At 37.9% G+C, this 13,365-nt stretch overlaps 1 long non-coding RNA gene across 3 annotated transcripts in view; it reads right to left on the minus strand.

The window, feature by feature from the left end:
- The window catches only part of LOC308637140, a 50,708-nt gene extending 38,386 nt beyond the window's left edge, over positions 1–12,322 (minus strand). For 2 of the 3 annotated variants that reach the window (XR_014019561.1, XR_014019562.1), the window contains exon 1: positions 11,013–12,322. This is a non-coding gene — a long non-coding RNA (uncharacterized lncRNA). The remainder of the gene's footprint in view (positions 1–11,012) is intronic. The other variant, XR_014019563.1, reaches the window with a different exon arrangement.
- Between the last annotated feature and the right edge of the window lie 1,043 nt (positions 12,323–13,365).

Raw genomic sequence — 13,365 nt, forward strand, 5'->3', positions numbered from 1 at the left:
TTTACCCTCCAGGTTTGTTCCTGGGAAGTTCACATCCATGACAGTGGATTAGGGTTTAGATCCCTCACTATGCACCTCAGAAGGTCCCTGAGACCCAGACATCCAGACATTGGCATCTTCCCAGTATCAGGGGGTGGGATCTAATCTCTGGAGTAAATACCACCCTACAAAGTTCCAAAGGATGTTCCAAACTAAATCCCAGCAGCTGGAATTTTTCATTTAGAAATCTGCATTAGCCCTGCTCTGGGAGCACACTGACACAGTCCAGAAAAAACTCCAATTGTCAGTACTCCTAGTCTGTCCCATCTTATGCTGTGAGACAAGAAGCTGAGAGCTACTACAACCAGCTTTGGTCCAGGCCACACCAGCTGGAAGTTTGGTGAGAAACACAACAAGTCAGATTTAATAACACCCAGTCCTTGAAATAGGGTTACAGACCCCAAAAAGAAACAGCAAGAAGGGCACAACAGCATATTCAGTGAACATCTGTCCTTGTCAACAGTTTTGACCACAGCAGAAACAAGTCCTTCATTTTTCATTAAGAATTATATTCTGGGGGCTGGGATTGTGGCTCAGCGGTAGAGCACTCACCTAGCATGGTGAAACCCTGGATTCAATACTCAGCACCACAAATAAATAAATAAATAAATAAAGATATTAAATTAAAAAAAAAGAATTATATTCTGGGCTGGGAGCTTAGTTGCAGAGCGCTTGCCTAGCATGTGTGAGGCACTGGGTTCAATCCTCAATAAAGGTATTGTGTCCATCTACAACTAAAAAGAAACAAAAAAGAATTATATTCCTATTTTTTCTTTTTTAAAATTCTGTATGTGTTCTTGCTGTACTGATTGGTTTTCATATAATTTTATTTTATCATTTTTCAATTGTTATTTTGACTTTGGAATGATAGGGGTTTTTTTTTAAGTGGGTTTGTTTTGATTTGCTTTTAAGTGTTCCTACCTTTGTTTTTGTTTCTCTTGTTACTTTTTCCTTTTCTTCCCTAATAGTCAAATTGTATTGTTTCCTCTTTTTTCTGTTTTAGCTATCAGCTGTTCTCTGACTTCCCCTCTGTTCACTTTTTTAAATATTTCAAACTTTCTCTTGTTTTCCTATTTCATTTTCTTTTCACTTAAGGAACCATAATTTTACTATGTTTTAGAACTATTTAGTATATATAATTCCGGCCTCCCACCCCTCATGGTGTTGTTGTATTAATACTTTGGACGGCATAGTTCACACCTGCTATTTAATGCCACATCTAGTTGTGGCTGCTTACTGTTGTGGACAATCCTAAATGCTAACCTCCACCATAACCTTTGGTTTGGCAGTTAGTTTTAGAGATATTATAGTAGACACCCAACATTTATTTTAACTGGATAACGGTTACTCTGTTACTGCTATTGCTTGCTTCCCTTTGTGCTAAGAGGGCTGGAAGTAATTGGGACATTACAAGTTCATAGGGTAGAGACCCTGCTGCTGAGCTACACCCACATCTCAGCCAAGTGACAATGAATCTTACTCCATGTACGAAATAGCCTCATTTAAGCTCCAATAATACATTAACACTTAGGATAAGGGAGACAAAAACCCCACTTAATGACCAAGCCCCCATGTAGGAAGAGCTAGAGGGGGACCTCAAGTCCCACTCCTAGACAACTACTCATACAACAAAACAGAATTCCCAAGATGATAGCTAAGAGGAACCCAGAGTATTGCAGCGGTTCTACAGCAGCAAACTGACCAACTTTGGAGGTTGAAATCAACACTCAGATTATAAGAAGCTTAGGTGCTGAAGTTAAAATATACCAAAAACACAAGACTTATTACCAAAAAAGACAAATACACATCAAAGGATGCAGAAATTCTTATCTACAGCAAGTTGAAGACCTCTGAAAACATAAGACCACAGGCAAATAAGTATGCCCCCCAAACTTTAAAATCCTCTAACAAAGGAACCTGCAGAAACGAAGTAGATGAAATTCAAAAGACACTATAAAAATTGATTATTAAAATGTTCGATGAGCTAAAAGAAGATCTAAGGAATGATTTAAGAGAGCAAATGAGATGAAAAACCTTTTTTATCTTTTTTCCATATTTTTATTGGTACGTTTTATAACTGTACATAATGGTGGGATTCATTGTTACATATTATATGTGTACACAATGTAAAAATATGATTTGCTGGTAGCATTCACCAGTATTTCTTCATTCCCTTCCTGCCTCTCTTCCCTTGCTTCTTACCTCTACTTACTTATCTCCCTTTGGTGTGAAAGACCATGTTGGTACAGAATTAATAAAAAGAAAACAATCAGAATTCCTGGAAATAAGACAAAAAATTCATTTGAAAGTATCACCAACAAACTGTACTATGTAGAAAACAGAACTTCAGACATTGAAAACAGTATATGAATTTGAACACTTGATATTGAATAAAGGAAAAAATAAAAATCACTATTAGAATATACAAAGAACTCTGGGAAAAACATCAAGAGATAATACTTACATGTAATTGGGATAGAAGAGAGGATAAAGATACGATTTAATGGCATTAAGAATCTTCTCTAGAGTAAAATTATGGCATTTTCCAGTAAATGGTTGGAGTTGGAGAATATCATGTTAAGCAAAATAGCCAATCCCACAAAACCAAAGGCTGAATGTTTTCTCTACTATGCAGATATTAATTCACAATAAGGCAGGGGGCACTAGGGAAGAATAACATTACCTTAGATAGGCAGAGAGAAGTGATGGAATGTGGGCATAGGAAAGATAGTAGAATGAAACAAACATTATTACTGTATGTATATATGTGACTACATGATCAATATGATTCTGCAACATGTACACTCAGAAAAATGAGAAATTATATCCCATCTATGTATGATATAACAAAGTGCATAAATGCACTCTACTATTATGTATAACTAATTAAAACAATTTAAATTTTTTTTAAAAATAATCTTTGTGAAACAACACATTTTTTTCCAAACTATAAAAATGAGATGGACATCTACATAGAACCCTGGATAGCCAAGATCAAAAAAGAACTTCTCCAAGACACATCACAATCAAAATGCCTAACACAGAGAATAGGAAAAGAATATTAAAAGCTGTAAGTAAAAAACATCAGTTCACATTTAGAGGTAAATTTGTGCATCTGTAGGCATGAATTCCTCTTCCTCTGTTAAGGCTTACTTTTGACTTCTCAACTCAGACTGTAAAATAAAGGATGGCTTGGAATGAGATATTCAAAGTTCTGAAAGAAAACAATTGCCAGCAAAGACTGCTATATCCAGCAAAGCCATCTTTCAAAAGTGAAGAAGAAATAAAAACTTTTCATGATAAAGTAAACCAAAAGAAGGTTGGAGTGTGGCTCAGTGGTATAGCACTTGCCTCACATTCATGGGACACTGGGTTCAATCCTCAGCACCACTTAAAATTAAGGTATCATGTCCATCTCTAACTAAAAAATTTAAAAAAAAAGAATTCACAACCACTAAAAGAGCACTAAAAAAAGTAGTTAAAGGTATACTACACACAGAAGAACTCAAAACATGCCCAAAGCTCCCAAATGAATGTTCTCTAGAAGAGCAATTAAATAAATGAAATTAAGACTGAATTAAACATAAAAGACAAACAAAATGATACAACATAACAAACACTTATCCACAATAACACTGATTGAGATGGGCACAAGTGGCACATTCCTGTAATCCCAGTGACGTGGGAAGCTGAGATAGGAGAATCACAAGTTCAAGGCCAGCCTCAGCAACTTAGATTCTGCCTCAAAATAAAAAATAAAAAAGAATACAGATGTGGTTCAGTGATAATGCACCTTTGGGTTCCATCCCTAGTACCAAAATAACACCAACAACACTGAATGTAAATTTCTCAACTCTCTAATTAAAATACATAGATTAAACATTCCTTATATATAAACAGATATGAAAAATTGTGCTCTATATATGTATTGTAATGCATTCCACTGTTGTGTATTTTTAAAAAAAATAATAAAATCAATTAAAAAAAGACATAGATAAATGGAATGGATTAAAAAAACAAGATCCAACTATATGCTGTTTAGACTCATTGGCAAAAACATCCATAGGCTTAAAGTAAAAGAATGAAAAAAGAAATGTCATGCAAATACAGTTTGAAAACAAGCAGGAATACCTATTATATCTGAAAAAAAAAACACAGACTTTTAAGCAAAAATTAATCAGAACAGACAAAGGAGGTCATTAATACTGAGAAAGAGAACAATCCAACAAGAAGATATAATGATAGTAAATATTTATGCCTCAAATGTTGGTGCACCTGATAACATGAAACACTCATTGACACTAAATTCCAGATAGAACCTGATACAGTAATACTGAGTGATTTCAACATACCCCTCTCACCAATAGACAGGTCCTCCAGACATAAAATTAATAAAGATAATTCTGACATAAATAATACTAAAATAAAATGGGCCTAGCAGACATCTATAAAATATTTCATCCAAAAACAGCTGAATTTACAATCTTCTAAGCATGGGATCTTTTCCAACATAGACCACGTTCTAGATCACAATGTAAGTCTTAGCAGATACAATAAACAAACTGATATAATGCATTTCAACATATCATAATGGAATGAATTAGAAATCAACAAGAATTGTAGAAACCACATAAACACACAGAGATTGAATAATGCTCTTTTAAATCAGAAATGGACCATAGAAAAATGTACAGGAAAAATTTTAAAATTCCTAGAACCAAATGAGAATAGTGATACAACATGCCAAAATTTCTGGGGTACTAGAAGGTAGTTCTAAGAGGAAAGCTTACAGTAGTAAATGCCTATATTAAAAAGAAAGATTCCCAAATAATCAATCTAATGTCACATCTCAAGCCCTAAGAAAAGCAGGAAAAAACTAATTCCAAAACTAGCAGTAAGACAGAAAACAATTAAGATCTGAGTTAAAATTAATGAAATTATCAGAGGGGAAATCACTGAAACAAAAAAGTTGGTTCTTTGAAAAAATACAGATTAACAGGGCTGGGGATATGGCTCAAGCGGTAGCGTGCTCGCCTGGCATACGTGTGGCCCAGGTTCAATCCTCAGCACCACATACAAACAAACATGTTGTGTCTGCCGAAAAACTAAAAAATAAATATTAAAATTCTCTCTCTCTTAAAAAAAAAAAAAAAAGATTAACAAGCCCTTAGCCAAACTAGGCAAAAGAGAGAAGACCCAAATCAACAAAATTAGAGATGAAAAAGGAGATATTACCACAGATATTGCTGAAATCCAGAAGATTATAAGAAACTATTTTGAAAACTCATATTTCAATAAATTGGAAAATCTAGATATTGACAAATTTATAAAAACTTATGATGTAACCAAAGTGAACCCAAAGGATATAGAAAACCTATACAGATCTGTTAGAGTCTGTAAACAAATCAGGATGGTGCCTGGCAAATGTTAGGGTCTGTAAACAAGTCTGGATGGCGCCTGGTATTTTGCCAGGGGGAGTGGTTTGTGAGGTGGCGCTAGCGAGCCATTAAGTGTGGAGATTTCTTATTGGTTGACTGTTGTATCTAGTTTATGCTAATTAAGATAAGCTGTGTGGAATGTATAAATACTGCTCCTGTCCTACAATAAACGGCTCCTACTCCTGCTGTATCAAGGTACACAAGTTGTTCGTCACCCCCCACCCCCCCACCCCCCCACCCCCCCACCCCCCCACCCCCCCACCCCCCCCACCCCCCCCCACCCCCCCCACCCATTCATATTAAAAACACTGAAGAGGGACTGGGGATATAGCTCAGTTAGTAGAGTGCTTACCTTACCTTGCATGCACAAGACCCTGGGTTCAATCCCCAGCACCACCAAAATAATAATAATAATAATAATAAAAGTAAAAAATAAAGAAAAAACACTGAATCTTTAAGAAAAAATACTGAAGAAACGAGGTGTAGAAGGAATGTACATAAACAGCCCAAAGGCTATATACACAGACAAACCCATAGTCAACAAACATCATTTTGAACAGAGAAAAACTGAAAGTAGGATTGGGGTTGTGGATCAGTGGTAGAAGGCTTGCCTAGCATGCATGAGGCACTAGGTCCGATCCTCAGCACCACATAAAAATAAATAAATAAAATAAAGGTATTTTGTCTATCTACAACTAAGAATAATATTTTAAAAATTCTGACAGCATTTCCTCCAAAATCAGGACCACGATGAGGATGTCTGTTCTCACCACTCCTATTCAAAATATTTCTTGAAACTTTAGCCAGAACAACCAGGCAAGAGAAGGAAATAAAAGGGACAAAAACAAGAAAAGAAGCCAAACTACTCCTCTTTGCTGATACTATTTAGAAGACCCAAAAAAATCCCAGAAGACTTCTAGAGCTAATAATCAATTTAAACACAGTTGCAAGATATAAGATCAACACCCAAAAATTAGTTCTCCCATATTCCAATAATTAGAAAGAAATAAAGAAAACTATTCTATTCACAACAGAATTTTTAAAACCTTTGGAATAAATCCAACTGAGGTTGTAAAGACCTCTAGAATAAAAATTATAAAACACTGAAGATAGAAATTGAAAAAGACTTAGAGTATGGAAAGACTACCATTCATAAACAGGCAGAATTAATATAATCAAAATGGTATTTTTCACAAAAGTAGTTAAAAAAAACTAGTAAAAAACTATTTTTACTATTTTTACTAGTTTTTTTTTACTAGTTTTACTAGTTTTTTTTTTACTAGTTTTGTGAAAAATACCATTGGTATTTTGATAGAAATTGCACTGAATCCATAAATTGCTTTTGGTAATAATGCCATTTTGATTATATTAAAAATATAATATAAGTTAAAAAAAAATAGTAAAAAACTATTTTTACTAGTTTTACTATTTTTTTTACTAGTTTTGTGAAAAATGCCATTGGTATTTTGATAGAAATTGCATTGAATCCATAAATCGCTTTTGGTAATATGGCCATTTTGATTATATTAAAAATATAATATGGAAAAATAAAAGAGCAAGACAAACCAAAGCCATTATGACCAACAAGAGTGAGGATACAGGATCTGGGGTTGTGGCTCAATGGCAGAGCACTTGCCTAGCATGTGTGAGACACTGGGTTCGATCCTCAGCACCACATATAAATAAATAAAAAATAAAGGGACATCAACAACTAAAAAATATTTTTTAAGAAAGTGAGGATACAGGTATCACAACACCTGATCTCAAAATGTACTACACGCCTATAGTCATAAAATCAGCATGGTATTGACATAAAACCATATATGAATACCAACATAATAAACTAGAAGACATAAAGACAAATGCACATAAACATAGTCATCAGATCCTTGCCAGGTGCCAAAAGCATAAGCTGCAGAAAAAGATAGCCTGTTTCACAAATGGTACTGTAAAAATTGGATAGCCATATGTAGAAGCATGAAACTAGATTCTATCATGAAAAATCAACCCAAAGAGGATCAGAAACCTGAAACAGCGAAACTCCTGGAAGAAAATATATGAACAACATTACAACATACTGGCATAGGCACTGACTTCCTCAGACCCCTAAAGCTCAAGAAGTTATCAGTGGAATAGTGTTACATTAAAAAGCTTCTGCAAAATGAAGGAAACAATTAAGAATGTGAAGAGAGCTTACAGAATGGAGGAAAATCATTGTCAGGTAGTCATCTAATGGGATTAATAACCAGAATACATACAGAACTTAAAATACTTACCACTAAGAATACTAAATGGATAAATGGGTGATATATCTAAAGAGAACTCAACAGAAATACAAATGGCCAACAGATATAGGAAAATATGTTCAACATCCTTAGCAATCAAGGAGATGTATATCAAAACTACACTGAGATTTCATTTCACCCTAGTCAGAATGGCAATCATCAAGAATACAAACAACAGTAATTGCAGACAGGAATGTAGGGGACAAGCTAAACTTATACATTGTTGGTGGGACTAAAATCAGTACAACCAATTTGGAAAACAGTATAGACTAGGAATAAACTGACTAGGAATGACTAGGAATAGAATCACCATATGACACAGCTTCCCCATTCCTTAGTATTTATCTAAAAGATCTAAAATCAGCATACTATAGAGATACCTACAAAGCAATGTGTATAGCAGCACAATCCACAATAGACAAGTTATGAAACCAGCCTAAGTGCCCATCAATAGATGAATGGATAAAGAAAATGTGGCCTATATAAACAATGGCATTCTACTTAGCCATAAAGAAGAGTAAAATGGGGAGGGGGGGGCTGGGGTTGTGCCTCAGCAGTAGAGCGCTCGCCTAGCACATGCGAGGCTCTGGGTTCGATCCTTAACACCACATAAAAATAAATAAAATAAAGGTATTATGTCCAACTACAACTAAAAAAATAAAAATTTTTAAAAAGAGTGAAATTACGTCCTTTGCTAGTAAATCAATGGAACTGGAAAATATCATGCTAAGTGACATATGTCAGACTTAGAAAGTCAAGTGTTGAATGTTTTCTCTCATGTGGAAGCTAGTGGGGAAAAAAGGAATTTTTAAAAAGTGTGGGGAATAGAAGGGAAAGCAGTGGAGAATTAGTAGGAGACCAAGTAAGGGAGAAAGGAAAGCAAAGGGGAAGAACTGGGGAATAATACTGACCAAATTATGCTATATGTATACATGAATGTATCACAGTTCATTTTAATTGTATATGTAACTATAACTCACCAATTAAAAAACAGGGCTGGTGCTCAGTGATATAGAGCTCGTCTAACATGTGTGAGGCCCTAGGTTTAATCCACAGCACCACATAAAAATAAATAAATAAAAGGTATTGTGCCAAACTACAATTGAAAAAGAAAAATATTATAGAGTATAGGAAGGGGAAAGAGAGAAGAGGATAGTACTGGAGATTGAGAAAATTATGTTACATGTATTTAGGGATATGTCAAAATGAATCCCACTATTAGATAACTCAATGTATTAAAAATAAAAATTTTATAAATTATCCTAAAATAAAAGGATTTTGTGCATGTCCTTTTCCTGAAGTCTTCAATATTATCAACAGAGATTGAGCTTACCTTATGTCACAGGGATCAAGACTCCCCAGTACTGAGGCTAAGATACTACATCAATGTATTAGTTATTAACTATTATTCTAACAAATTACTACAAGTGTGGTGCCTTAAAATAAAACACTACATTATAATAAAAAATGCTGAGATGGGTCTTTCTAGGATGAAATCAAGGTTCAGTGGGGAGTGTTGTGTTCCTTTCTGGAGACTCTACAAGTGAACTTATTTCCTTGTAATGGACTTTCCACCTCCAGGGGCCATCATCATCATCATGGCCCCCTTCCTCCTTCTGGCGAGCAAAATTAAATCTCCAGTAGTTACATACATCTCTCTGATCATTCTTCTGTGGTAATCATCTCCTTCTGTTCCTAAACTCAACCTTGAAAGATGCATTAATTTTAAGGGCTGTAATGGCTTGGATTTGGAATGTGTCCCCAAAATGCAGCAGTGTTCAGAGCTGGTGCTTTAGAGAAGTGATTGGATCATGAGACTCTCAACCTCATCAATGGATTAACCCAGTGATGGATTCATAGCTGAATGAACTATAGGGAGATGACAGAAACTAGGAGGTGGGATCTAGTGAAAGGACGTGGGAACTGTATATTGTCCTTGGCTCCTATTTCTGTCACATTCTTTAATGCTGCCAAAAGGTAAGCAGCTTTGCTCATCCACATCTTCTCCACTATTATGTGCTATATCCCACACAGGCCCAGAATCAATGGATCCAGATGACAATGGACTGAAACCTCTCAACCATGAAACAAATCTTCCCTCCTTTAAGTTTTTACTCCTCAGGTATTTTGACAGTGATGAAAAGCAAGCACAAGGACACATGCAATTATATTGCAATCAATTAGACAATATAGGATAATCTCAAGGTTCTTAGCCTAATCCATTCTACAAAGTTCCTTTTGCTATATGAGGTAACATTCACAGCTTATACGGATTAGGAAGTGGATATATTCAGGGCCATAATTCTACCCCAATGACTCTTAAGGCTTCCATCCTCAGGCTTCCAATGTTGGGAATACTAAAGAAACCAACCCTCACTACTCCAATATTACCTCTCCAAAACTAGAAATGGGGCAGATGGCCTGTTCTTTATGACTTTTGGACCCTTCTTCTTTCACCTTTCCCAAAATCTCTAGTTTTGAATTTCATGCCAGGAGATTATATGTTAACTAGTCACACCTGACGGTGGCTCATATGTATGAAACACAGGCTCTTTCCCTTTATTTTCTGAGATTTTGGACTTAAGGTTCACTTTGTGCTACACTTTTAGACTTTTTTACATTCTTGAAATTTTGGGGTGGTCACCCAAAGGAGCCTGGTTTACTCACGCCGGCCCGTACTTCTCCCCTCTTGCGGCTCATTCCCAACAGCATACTGACAAGTTGTTCTCCCACCTTCCGCAGTTGCTGCTCCATTTCTCTGCTCTTAAATACAGAGAAACTCCTGGAATATGTTGTCTATACTGTCTCTGATTCCTCTTGCCTCCTCCTACTTTGCCCGCCCTCTTCAATCCAGTTACCTTCCAGCACAGAAAAAGCAGTCCACGCTTTCAGGAATGCCTATGTCTTTTACTAAACCGGCCGAGGCTGCTGCCACCACGTTTACACACCTGATCACTCATAAACGCAGAACCCTGAACATACAGTCACATTTAAATTGTCCATAAATGTCCCACAGTTCCTGTCACCATCGAGGGCACGGAATCACTCCCCGATGGCTCGGGGGGCGTCACTCCCACGTCTGGCTGCGGTACCAATCTGACACCCCCTGCCCAGGCTCCCTCCCGCAGTGCTCGCTCGGGCAGGCGCACACAAGCCCAATTTCCTCCAGGCGCCCTCGCTGGCAAAGCCCCTCACTCCCCAAATCCCCGGACTCCGCCGGTGTCACTCCGCTTCCGGGTGTCGGACTCACCTACCCCAACGCGAAGTCCCCTGGAATCCTGGAACGTTCCGCGCGGACTCTCCTGCGATCCGTCTGCGGTCCCTAAAGGTGCGGAGCGTGCACTGGCGGTTGCGTGGCCGCGGTGCACCCTAGGAAGTGTAGTCCCGAGAGGGCCTCAGTTCTCCGGCCTTGGCTTTGAATCCCTTCCCTTCTCTCCGGAAAGACCGACGCCCAGCACCGTCTAGGTGTTTGGGTGAGAGCTTCAAAGAGTTCCGGGCTTCGGTTAGAAGGCTTTAACTGAGCTCTCCGTGCCACCGCTGCTCTGCAAACCTGCGACCAGCCCCGGGAACGAGGACGATTACGCAAGGCCTCTTCGCCCTGGAAGTAGAATTGGATTTAACTGCTGGGAAACGTAGTCCACAGCCGGGCAAGCCACAGAAACGCCTCCGGATCCGTGGGTCACTAACAAATGTGGTGTGGCTGGAAGGTCCTGGAAGACGGAGTCACCTGGCGCGGAGTCCGTCCGGTCTCGGCCCCGCAGTGTGAATACCTTACCGCACCAGCCCAGAGTCTGTCATACGATGAAGAAGAAAGAGGGCTATTGGGATGGGTGCATTGCCCCAAGGGGATCCCCTGCCTGAGAATCCTAGAGAACTCCTGTCCTGTTGTTAAGGTCGGGCAAGCGTCGGAGGAAGAGACCACCAAGAGACTGTCTCATGCAACAGCAGAGGGTTTATTGGGGGTCCAGCATGCTGGGGCTCAGAGCTCACTTGAGAGGAGCTGAGAGCCCCCAGAACAACTTAAGCAGAGCTTATATACATTGTTTGAACTGGGGAGTTCATGCGGAGGTCAGGGAATGCAGGAGGAATTGTTTGTGCAGAGCAACCAGATGGTCAGGAGGCATTTCTCAACATACATTTAACGGTTTTTCCGGGAATTGTTTTGACACCTACATAAATTTCAGGTTTCAGGAAAACAGGACTTCAACCAAGAAAACAAAACTTAACCTTTACATTCTTAACCTTTCACTGTAGTATCCCTGCCATCCTCAAACAAATATTTAACTTAGCCCCATCATCTAATTGCCTTAAATTGTTTCAAGTTGAAGTTCGTGATAACTTTTATTTTATAAGCATTGTTCATGCTATTCTTTTTGCTTAATACATGCCAGCTTTGCTCACTGCTTCCTTTCCTGCATTACATTTGGATTTATATCTAAACTGTTGGACAGAGGATAAATTTCTTTCTGTATTTGCAGATTCACCAAATAATCAAGTCTTTCTTTAAAAATTTTTTGTTCTGAAATAAAAAATATTTGGAAAAGGTTCATTAAAGGTGTAAATGCAGTATAACTCCACCCAAACAAATAAGTCAGGCACTGTTAGTATCTCAAGAAGCCCAGCTGAATACTATACTGACATATAGGGTATTAATATCTCTACTTGGGATGGGGTTCTAGCTCAGTGGTAGAGCTCTTGCCTAGCATGTGGGAGGAACTGGGTTCAATTCTCAGCACACATATAAGTAAATAAATAAATACAATAAAAATCCATTGACAAATTATATGTGTGTGTGTGTGTGTGTGTGTGTGTATGTGTGTCGCTGGGGATTGAACATAGGGCCTTGTGCATACAAGGCAAACACTCTACCAAACTGAGCTATATCCCCAGCCCATATATATATATATATATATTTTTTTTTTTTTAATTTAAACTTGTCAGGTTTTATCTGTTTGAAATTTACATAACTGCAATCAAATTGTGCAGGAGGATTACAAGGTTGAGGCCAGCCTCAGCAACTTTGCAATGCCCTAACCAACTTAGAGAGATGCTGTCCTAAATAAAAAGGGCTGGACATGCAGCTCAGTGGTAAAATGCCCTTGGTTCAATCCCCACTACAAAAGGGTGGGGCAAGCCCAGGGAAATCCACAATTGTACACTTTCAAGACTCCTTTTCCAATAGAGCCATATGTGATATTGAGTTATGACAACACTTTTGAGATTCTATTAACCAGGGAAGTGCTCACGATTTTTGCTAGAAGCCTGTCACCTAGGCAATGCCTGCCTGATGCATACCAGAATATCAGATTCCCAGAAGGAAAGCAGATGTGCAGCATGAAACATATTATTTACACAAATAGATTAGGCATAGTGAGCCACTTTCTTCAGTTCAGATGGTGGGAACCCTTCAGAAATCTAAGTCCTAGATACAAGAGAGGGACTAACCTTGTAAGCAGTCTTTCTTTTTTAAAAATATTTTTCAGTTGTTGTTGGACATAATACCTTCATTTATTTATTTTTATGTGGTGCTGAGGATCAAATCCAGGGCCTTGCGTGTGCTAGGCAAGTGCTCTACCGCTAAGCCCCAACCTCAGCCCTGTAAG

This window comes from Spermophilus citellus, assembly GCF_964194105.1.
Source record: "Spermophilus citellus genome assembly, chromosome: 18".
Lineage (NCBI taxonomy): Eukaryota > Metazoa > Chordata > Mammalia > Rodentia > Sciuridae > Spermophilus > Spermophilus citellus.